At 44.4% G+C, this 10,740-nt stretch overlaps 1 protein-coding gene and 1 long non-coding RNA gene across 4 annotated transcripts in view; one reads left to right on the plus strand and one right to left on the minus strand.

The window, feature by feature from the left end:
• Positions 1–1,230: 1,230 nt before the first annotated feature.
• Positions 1,231–2,749, minus strand: LOC121038272 (uncharacterized). Its single transcript, XR_005794277.1, has 2 exons — positions 2,284–2,749; positions 1,231–1,992 (listed from the first exon to the last, which is right to left on the minus strand). It is a non-coding gene; the product is annotated as an uncharacterized LOC121038272 (long non-coding RNA).
• A 66-nt stretch (positions 2,750–2,815) lies between these two features.
• Positions 2,816–10,740, plus strand: part of RB1CC1 (RB1 inducible coiled-coil 1) — a 93,557-nt gene continuing 85,632 nt past the window's right edge. For 2 of the 3 annotated variants that reach the window (XM_040487804.1, XM_040487805.1), the window contains exon 1: positions 2,817–3,190. The gene's annotated coding sequence lies outside the window, so the exon portion shown is untranslated. Of the gene's footprint in view, positions 3,191–10,740 lie in introns of all 3 variants that reach the window. The other variant, XM_040487806.1, reaches the window with a different exon arrangement.

Genomic DNA, 10,740 nt, shown 5'->3' on the forward strand with positions numbered 1-10,740 from the left:
ATATTGGGGAAATAGTTCCCTCTATTAAAAAACGACTTACATTTCAGCATGTTAGACAGATAGTGAAAGAATAATCTAGAGGAACTGCAGACATGTTAGGGAAGGATTCCCTGCGAAAGTGACCCTGAAATGAAGACCTGAAGGAAAAACAGGAGCTTAAAGATTTGAACTGATTTGAAGTACTTAACGGTGTTTCTCTATAGACTCTGTGTAACCCCTACATACTCAAGACAACCACTCTCTTTTGCCCTCACTCTGAATCTATTAAAAGCCCCAGATGTTTATTAAATTAACAGAGAATCATGTAATGAGGACAAGATTAAGCCTCTCACCTCTTTTCCCACTGGGAATATGTGCATCATTTACATCGTTTTGTAATTACTTGATAATCTGGAAGAGGACCAAATGAAAGGACAGAGATTTAAGAGCGAAGACGGAGACACTGCAAAAGGGAAGCAAATTAAAGAGTGAATAATTAAAAAGAAGCGAGCGCTTGAGAAAGCTCAAAGAAAAGTATCAGCACTGTCCATTTAACGCAATAATTTGGAGGCCCCTATTAATCTGTTTGCATTTCGGCGAGAAAAGAGCAGCAGGTGGAAATGAGGCTACAGAGTGTGGACTTACAGTCAAGCAGCTTTGGTAGAGAAGTAATGCTGCGTGAGGGAGGTTTGTTGTTTTAATGTACTAAGGAACGGAGAATACAGAGGGTTTTCAATGTCCTCCTCCGGAGGAAAGAAGATGTAACCTGTTGAAACTTACTACTATGGACATAAGCATCGGTAATTTGTAAGAGTATTTACTCCAGATGCCTGCGTATACATAACAAGGGTAATGTCAGCACACTTATTATCACTAAGAAACACCACTAAACGCATATAAACTTTTAACCTTTATATTCCGGAGCGGATGTAAAACCTTTAAGGTATAAACCAATCACTTCTGGTCCTTTCTTCCAAACTAGGACTAGGACAAGATGAGGACTGAATTGTTTGCTTTCCAAAGAAAGAAGTCAGGGGCGCCTGGGTGGCGCAGTCGGTTAAGCTTCCGACTTCAGCCAGGTCACGATCTCGCGGTCCGGGAGTTCGAGCCCCGCGTCGGGCTCTGGGCTGATGGCTCGGAGCCTGGAGCCTGTTTCCGATTCTGTGTCTCCCTCTCTCTCTGCCCCTCCCCGTTCATGCTCTGTCTCTCTCTGTCCCAAAAATAAATAAACGTTGAAAAAAAAATTAAAAAAAAAAATAAAAACACTTTATTATTTAAGAGATTATCACTGGCATAGTTCAGTGATGTTTTCACATTCCGGGCTGTAGTGTGCGGTATTTGGAGTGACGAGTGTCAGTGACAGCTAAGAGAAGTTCAAGCACCGGTATATTCTTTAGGGGCCTAATGTGTTTTGCTTAACCAATTTTTGGCCAAATCTTCCTCACCACCTAGTTTCTGTGTGCCCGTTACTATGCGGTGACTAATAAAATCAGCGTCTTTCTTCGGTCCTGCCAGTTCGTACCTCTTCCCGAGGCATAAAAACAATTTAACCTCTTAGTTTTCACTTCTCAGCTCTATCTTGCTGGGCGTATAAAAAAAAATCCAGCTTAAAAAAAAAAAATAAAAACGAAACAAAATAATTTGCCAGACAAGATTCTCTCGGGAATGTACAGCAATGTAAACTAAAACACAAAGTGGTAAAAAAAAAAAAAAAAAAAAAAAAAGAAAAGAAAACAAGAAAAGCTCTTCTCAAATAAAACTTTCAGATACCGGGTAAGTGTGATGGAAACTAAAAATCCCTCATGCTTGCCAGTCGTCCAGTCCAATGTTTTGTTTTGTTTCAAATCAGTTTCCACCGTGATAAACAAAGGGTTGCAAACTCTGCCTCCTAACCGTATTTGCTCCGTTTCGGTGCTCCTGAAAACGGTGGTAAAGCTCATTTTTACGTAAACCCAACTCAAGGGCGCTCCGATAGCGACAGCACCTCTCAGCTTTCACTTGTACCAGACATGCCTCGATAGAACAGGAATTTAAAGAGTGTTACATAATCATTCCACGAGTAACTTCTGCTCACCACATTTTAACACCCAAAGCCTTGTAGTTTCGAGCCCTTGCTTGTGGCCGATCTTCCGCACACACTCAGGATCCCCCGGAAACCGTGTCCCCTCGGGAACTCACGCTAACCCACCTGAGAACCAACTCCGTTTACAAAGCTGAAAACTGGGGGTCGTGCCGCTTACACCTTCACCCCAATCGACCAAGCCTTAACTCCTTCTGGTCTCTTGGACATTTTCTTTGGCTTACCTGGTCCGAGAAAAATCGTGCCGCCCCACACTCGAAGTTACCCGAGCCACTTATCAGCTGTTTCAAGTCCCGGCGGTGGGGGTGCGGTGGTGGCAATCTAGCCTGGCCGGGCCACAGCCAGGTACGTCATCCTCTTACAGATCTTGCCCGGTATGCGGACGGGCGACGAGGGCACACAACCTCCGTGGGCCCCGCTCCTCCGCGACAGGTGGAAAGAGATAAGCTGTTTGACCTGGGGCTAATCCAAAATTCGGCGGGGTCCGCCTGAGGCCAACTCGCGGTGGCGAGAAAGGTCAAAATCACCTTGGGGCAGTCCGCGGCAGGACCGCGGCTCGCCCCGCCAAAGGGCGCCCCAGCTGTGTCCCCGGGTCAGAAGAGGACAGCAAAGTCGCAGACCGGCCGACCGCGACTGAGGGCGGAGCCGCCCCCCTTTTCCCGGCGGCCTGCCGACTTCCGGACCTGCGCGCGCCTCTCTGCGCCGCCCCGGCCGCCCGGCGCGCCCCACCCCCCGCCCACCGTTTCCCGGCGTGCTCTGCGGAGGAAGGGACGGAGTCGACAATAACAAACCCAACCGCGGCGGTGTCCGCGGCCCTGCAGAGCCCTCGGCGCTGCCTTGGGGGGTCTCCGTATCGCCCCGGCCCCTCGGCTCTGACCGGCCGCGGCCCCCTGCCCCCCGGCCCCTGACCCAGAGCCGAGGGGCCTGACAGCGTCCCCTCTCCGCCCCGACCCCTCCCTCCCGCCCGGAGCTCGGGGCCGCGACCGGCACCTGGGACGCCGGCGGTTGTGTCGGTTGGCGGTGCCCGATGGGCGGTTGGTAGCCGCCGCCGCGGACGAGGCGGCGGCGGAAGATGGTGCCAGGGGCTGCCGGCTCTGCTGCTGCCGCCGGTGGAGGAGGAGGTGCTGCCAGGTAAGTGCTGTCGCCGCCCGGGTCCCCTTCCCCCATCTGGCGCCGCGGCCGCGCGGCGAGCCCGGACACAGTGGGCCGGGGACGCCGGGGTTCCCGCCGGGTCGAGCGCCGCCCGCGCGCAGGTGTGTGCGCCCGCGGGCCCGGCGCATCCGGCCGCGGCAGGTGTTGCCCTGCGGCTGCCTCCCCGGCGCGACAGCCCCGGTGGAGACGCGCGGTCTGAGTCGAAGCCCCGCTGGGCTGCGGGAGGTGTGGGGCCGACTCGCCCGGTGCGGGCCTGCGTGCGGCTTCCTCGGCCGGGGCCGCCGGGGTCCCTCCCTGTGAACGCGTCCCCGGCCGGCCGCGGGCCGAGTTTTCGGGAGTGGCGGAGGGCGAGGGACGCCGACCCCACCGGGAAGCATCCTCGCTTGTGGTCACGGCTGGACTTAGCCCTAAGGCTGTCTGTGACTTGAGAACCCGAGGACAGGAATTGGGCCGAGGCCGAACGCAGCACACAGCGGGAGGAACGCAGAGATACCTTTGTCCCGACCCCGGAGTGCGAGATCGGTATAAAGTTACTCTTAGGAATGACTCAGCCTCCGCCCGCCCCACTGATAGATTTGGGATGGGGTGTGTTTGCGGATTTCACAACTTCCTTAGTCGAAGCTGGAGAACAACAGGAGAAATGGCAGCTTCTGGGGGGGAATGAATAGTTTCTTCCACCGCCTGGTGGATGTACTATGTTTATTGTTTATGGTTTCGTAATCTAGTCTTTTCCATCAGGAACTCTTTAAAGTGCGGTCATACCACGAAGTGCTGTGTGCCTGGATGTCAAGGAAGACTAATGTGCTCACTGTTGATAGAGTCTTGTTACTACAAGTCATTAAGCTAGATAACAATGTTTGCCTCGAGTTCACTGTACGTAGAGCGATGATTTGGGCCCTATGAAAATATGCCTATTATTTTATTGTATAGTTTCTAGGTTTTTGGGTGCTGATGCTGCTTGTTGATCTGTCCGATGGGTCAGAAGGTAAGCAACTTAGGAGGAGACGTTTCGTAATTTACATCAACAAATCCGCTTAGTGAAGAGTCACAGAATTATATTTCATATTTGATACGAATTGGGTCTTTACCATTCCGAGATGATATTACTATGGGAAGCAAAAGTACCTTGAGGATTTTATTTGGGGGGTTTTTTGCTTTGTAAACAGACAATTGTTAGGGGTGGGAAGATGTTTTTGCTTTTTCTGTATTTAGTGTTTTGTAGCAGAGTGTGGCCTTAATGAACACATTTTCTCAGTAACATTCCTGTCTTTTTTTTTTTTTTTTAGTGTTTACATTGTGTTTAAAATCTAGAGTTTTATGAAAGAGATGCTTTATGTTGGTGTTTATGTTGATAAATGTCTGTTGATGGACATTAGATATGGACTCAGACCACTTTTGGCGCATAATTTTCTTTAGTCCGTTTTGAATGTTTCATGATAGTCAAATTTAGGATTAATAATTGGCCTAGTTCTGATGGTGTTGGATGACAGGGAAGGCAGTGGAGCAGTACTCTTGTCTCAGAAAAATTTTCTGGCCCTTGCTAACATACAAATTCAGAATGCATGACACATTGACTTTTAGCAAGTCAGATTCATAAGGTCCTAAAGGGCAGAGGACACAAGACCTTTGTTTTTGAAAAGCCACACTTCTGAACCTAAGTTTTTATCATGTAAGATTAAGAGGAGCTTTTCTTTGGCTTCTGATTTTGAGACTGTCTTTAAATTTTCATGCCTTCAGCAAATGTTTGAGCACCTGCTATATGCTGTCCTTTGCAGATGTGTGTAACTTATGTTTTTTTAAAAGGGGTATCTAGTAAAATGTTCTTATTTGGATAATACTATTCTCTAACCCCAATTAAGCCTTTTCTTTTGTAGTACAGAAACTGAAGTGAAAATCTAGCAGTGCCTTTCTGCACACATTCATTCATGCAGTTATTTACTTACTACAGGTAGACCATTGGACCAGTAATTACAAGGAATATAGGAATGTGTAAGAAATTGTTCTTGCCTTATAATAGAAAATTGGAGTCATGTATAAAACTGATTGCAATATTGTAGCATTATTGGAAATTTGAAAGAAAAGTACTGAAGGAGATTTGGGTTTTTATGGAGTGTAGCGATATTTTTAGAATCATGATCTGACATGGATAAGTCACTTCCCTTTTCTTGAAAAAGATGTCCTATCCACCTCAACAAATTTTGGCTTGGGCCTGATCATGTACCTACTGTGTGCCAGGCACACTGGTGTAAAAGTACTGGGGATTTGGCAGTGAACAAACCAAACCAAATTCTTGTACTCATTCAAGAAAAATATGGAGTAAGAGACGCATGCTGGGAAGGAAAACAAACAGGAGGAGAGGAGTGTCAGGATTGAGGGGTTGAAACTTTGGAATAAAGTGGCCAAGGAAGTCCTCACTGATTGTTAACTTTGAAATCAAGACCCAGGAGAAGCAAGGAAGCTAGCTGTGTGACTATCTGATCTGAGGCAAGAGCATTCTTGGCAGAAGGAATAGTAAATGCAAAGGCTGTGAGTGAGATATTTGGCATACAAAGAAAAAGTGAAAAGGTTACTGAGGGTGGACTGATAGGAATGAGGGGAGGGTGACTCATGACTAGGAGAATGATGGTAGAGAGGGCTCTGTAGATACTCAGGTTTTTTTGGGTAACAGTAAGGAAGCTGTAAAGTGCCGTAATCTTGCATGTGCAAAGGCACGGAGGTTTGTTCCAGTAAACTCAGCAAGGCTAGAAGGCAACTTGTACCTAAATGCACGTATGTTTTCAGGAAATGTTAAACCCCTGCAACAGTTTTAGCTCCTGTAACATGAACAATGAATTAGAAGAACTTTATATGTAAGCTTTGTGTATAAGATTATAGGAAATGGTGAACTTTGAGAAATGCTAAAGAAGATAAATTGCAAATGCAGCCTGCTTTAAGATGCTGGAATAGATATAATGCTAGAGAAACAGATTGTAGGGTGCTGCATTAAAGACGTACTTACTGTTGTTGATAAAAGTATGTGAATTTTAATTATCACGTTTCTGGTTTGCTTATTATTGTGGCCCTAATAAACCTAATTTGCCTGTAAGTGGACCTCTGTTGTCTGTCTCCTGAGAGGATGGCATTTCTTTCCATCCCTCAATAAAGATGAGGTCCTTTTAAATTACCTTTTCCAAGTAGAGTACTTGAGTACTTTCATGCACCCTTTCTTTCATTGGTCAGTTTCGTCTTCCACAGCTGTTTAGTGAGTACCCTGAGGATTATGGAAGACACCCCACCCTCCCAATCACCCCCCATGACTTTGCCCTCTTTTGAATTCTCGTATTTTATTTATTAGCTTGTAATCGTGTTAAAGGATGAAAATAATTATGACTCATTTCCATTTTGTTGTTGTTGTTGTTGTTACTGGTTCGGGACTAAACACATCATTTTTTCCTTCATACTCTACACGTAATAATTGATCAGTAACTATCCAGACTATCTGTTGAAATGTTACTCGAATCAGTACCGTACTGCTAATATATCTATTGTTTTTTTAGGTGCTATTTTGCAAATTCCAGATGTGCACATCCTTTTCTTGAGATTGCTGTGTTTTTACATAGGCTTCCTAGAACAAAGCTAATTCAGTATTTACTGTATATAATTTTGATTGCATTTTCAAACTAAGTATTCTAAAACGAAGCATAGAATTATAACACTTTTGCTATAGACACAATTCTGCGAATATTAAGAGTTTAGAAAACCTGAATTCACATGTACAGGGAGGGTCCCCACTTGGTACTGCCAGCCCTCAGAAATTAGACCAGGCGCAGCCCTGGATGTCATAGCTCAGCTGGTGACACTAATGCAGAAGCAACGGATGTGGCTTCCGTTCTTGGTATGATGATTTGGAGGCAAGACGGCTATTTTCTAGTAAACTTGACTTAAATTCATTTTAACAGTTTTTTTGAATTCCTGTTAAGCAGAAGCTGTCAAATGACATAGTATGTATAAGAAAACATGTTCAAACACAATAATACAAAATGAATTTACTTTTTGTGAACAAGACTAATTCAAAATGACAAAACCAATGATATTTTCTATAGGGACTTTTTTAAGACTAATAAGGTTTTCAAATTCAGATTATCAGTAAATCATGCATTTTACATAATTTTTTATGAGTGGCAGGAGAGCAACGTGTTGAATACATTTATGTGTATTGAGGGAAAGATTCCCACATATGTTATTCAGTTCAAATAAGTTGTATAGCATTATGAAACATACATTTTTTTCTCAACACATAGAAAAATCTGAAGGAATATGCCAGACTATTAAAAGTAGTCCTGTTGTCTTCATTCTGTTGGAGCTGTCTGAATTTGAAGTTGCGTATTTACTTGTAGATAAGGCATTCATTTAGGAGGCCTTGAACTTTTATGGAAAAGGTTCTTTTGGGGGGAACGCGAGGAAAATGGCTGACCTACTCTTCTTTTTCTCTTTTTCTTTTCGTCTTGGCAGAGAAAGGGTAGGATCAGATGGAAATAATCTGATTTGGAGGGTTTGAAGTCCAGCTTTCAGTCCCTGGGTAACCCAGACATTCCGTTTGTGGTGAACGTTATTTTCACTGATGCGGCGCCTAGTGGTCCCTCCTTGAGGTCAAATTGCAACCCGCAGAATTACAAATCCGACAAAATTATTTCCGATTCTTGTTCTTTCTCTATGAAACTTTTGGGCCAGTGTGTATAGTTCATCCAAATTTTGTGAATTCTGCCAGACCTGAAAGCAGTTTGTGGGTACTTGTAATCCCAGCACCTGGCACAGTCTTGGCTTATGTTGAGTGTTCAACAAATGCGGTGTGAATAATGATTGAATGTGTTCAGTTTGGGATGTCAGAAATTGAGGTTTTTTTCCCCCCTGTGTTTTCCCCATAAGGAAGCTAATCCTAGATTTTGAAAAGTTGACAATAAACTGTAATGACTGACCTAATCATTATCGGTACTCTCTCAAAAGAGGAAATTGTAAATTAATCTCCAATCGATAAATTGGATAGGTGGTGGTTTTCATGGGTATTGGAGATGCTTTTTTTTTTTTTTTTCTTTCTTTCTTCTGGACTTGAAAGTCTGGTTGTAACTCCTATGTATCTGGGAGTGAATTGAATGGAAGCATTTTTTAAGAAAAAGAAATATATCAAAAAAAAAAAAAAAAAAAAAATATCACCCCTTTAAGTCCTCTCATTTATAGCTGACTGTATCCCAGAAGGATCCAGGAAGAACAAATGTCCTTTTGTGATATGAGATTTTTTTTTTTCCAGTATAATTCTACTACCTTACGTAGGTCTGTAAATTCAGAGAGAAAAGAGTTCTTGTGGACCACCTGTGATTAGGGAATACGTCCCAGAAGTGCTAATAGAACCGTGTTTTGGGACCATACTTGGATGAGTAAAATTCAGATGAGCAGAAATTGGGGGAGTTTTATCTGGCAGGGTTATATAAAGTGAGAGAATAGAAGTTTCTTGTCGAGGAGTAGTTAGAGATATTTCTAGAAAGGTAAACTAAGGGCTTAATTATGACGTCTGTGAATACTGGAGTTATAATCGCCACCGTTTTTGCCCTGTCATGGAGTCTGAGATACACTCTGTAGAAGGTGTCATTTCAGCCCACGGATGGTAAACTGATCCTCTGGATTATCTGAGCCTCGTTGAGAGAGATGGGATTCACGCAGAGGTAAATCTGGCGTCAAAGTCCGACAGTTTAATAGTAATTTAGCTTTAAGCCAGAGGTGGCAAATTCACACCCTTAAAGGGGCAGACAGACAACGAAATTCAGCGAAACCATACTGGGGGTACTGTCCTGTGGTCACAGGAGAGAGAGCTGCAAAGAAACAAGCTACAGAGCGAGGTATGCCACTGATCTGTGACCTGCTGTAGGCAGCGGTGAGGTTCTAGGGAAGGTACTTGAAGGTACAGGAGGCATGCAGCCTGATGGCAGCGGTTGTGACTGGTGGGAGTGCTCAGGGAGGCTTGGGGTGGGAAGGCGGTGGGAAGAGTTTCTAGGCTCTAAAATAAGGGGTGTGTCCTTGGAAAATGAAGGGTTGGATTCTGAAGGAAAAACGGATAGGATTTAGATAGAAATCCCCTGGTCTGAGCAGCAGGGGAAAGATAAGGGTTTTTTTTTTTTTTTTTTTTTTTGACAAAAGAAGTTAGGGAGTAAATAGTTGTAAAGGAAAAGCACTGAATTGAAATGTGGGTATGTCGGGTTTGCAGCAAACAATATGATTGCTAACGGCTGATATTTAGCATTAGCTGAGAGTTAGTCCTGTGCCCCGAGGCAGAGATCTGGGGTAAACGGTAACTGATGATGTTTGTATTGCACTCCAGTTTGCATAACTCTTCCGTTTCTGTGTAGATTCTTTACATTTTCACAACAACCCTGTGAGATAGGGAGTTTTTTTGTAATCAAACTAATTTAAGTTTGGGGGTGCCTGGCTGGCCCAGTTGGTGAAGCATGTAACTCTTGATCTTCGCGTTATGAGTTCGAGCCTCATATTGGGGGTAGAGCTTACTTAACACTAGAAACTCTAAAAAAACCAGTTTGTTTGATGAGGTTAGTCAGGGTCACACACAGTCGATCGAGGGAATAGGCTTCTGAGGGCCACCTGGGTGGCTCAGTCGGTTAAGTGTCCGACTTCGGCTCAGGTTCGTGATCTCGCGGTTTGTGGGTTCAAGCCCCGCATCGGGCTCTGTGCTGTCAGCTCAGAGCCTGGAGCCTGCTTTGGATTCTCTGTCTCCCTCTGTCTCTCTGCTCCTGTCCCACTTGTACTCTGTCTCTCTATCTCTCTCAAAAATAAATAATAAAAACATTTACAAACTTTTAAAAATAGCTTTTCTGGTTCCAGATCTCATGTTCTTTTCACAGTTCTGTTCTCCCTCTTACATGGACGTAAAGATAGCAGTTGGAGAACTAAATATGAATGACCACGTAGGGAAGATTGTGGAGTGGAGAGGCATATCTACACTGGGATGGCAAATTGGGGGCTAGAATGGGGACAGCAGATGGGGGTCATTGACTTGCTCTTTCAGTTGGACCAGCTCTTCTAGTGCAGCATACTCAAGTTTTTTATTTCTTTGTGGTGCATAAAATGTTGTCTTTTTTTCTTTTTCAAAATGGAAGTATTTTTACGCCTGGTTATAAGTGTGATTTTTAAGGACACCAAAGAAAGTGAAAGGCCCGCATCCAGAAATAGCCATTGTAAAAAGATCGATGTTAAGTTGTTCCAGAGTTTTTTTTTTTTTTTTTTTAAGTTTTTATTTTAATTTCAGTTAGCATACAGTGTTACTAGTTTTAGGGGTCCACTGTAGTGATTCAACACTTCATGTATCATCCAGTGTTCATTACCGCAAGTGCACCCCTTAATCCCCATTTGGCCCCCCCCCCCCGCGGGGCCCGGGGGGGACCATCAGTTTATTCTCTAAAGTTGAGTCAGTTTCTTGGTCTGTTTCTTTTTTCCCCTTTGCTCAGTTGTTTTGTTTCTTAAATTCCACATATGAGTGAAATCAT

The sequence above is a fragment of the Herpailurus yagouaroundi genome, unplaced genomic scaffold, assembly GCF_014898765.1.
Source record: "Herpailurus yagouaroundi ecotype Mexico unplaced genomic scaffold, PumYag 165, whole genome shotgun sequence".
In the NCBI taxonomy this organism is placed as follows: Eukaryota; Metazoa; Chordata; class Mammalia; order Carnivora; family Felidae; genus Herpailurus; species Herpailurus yagouaroundi.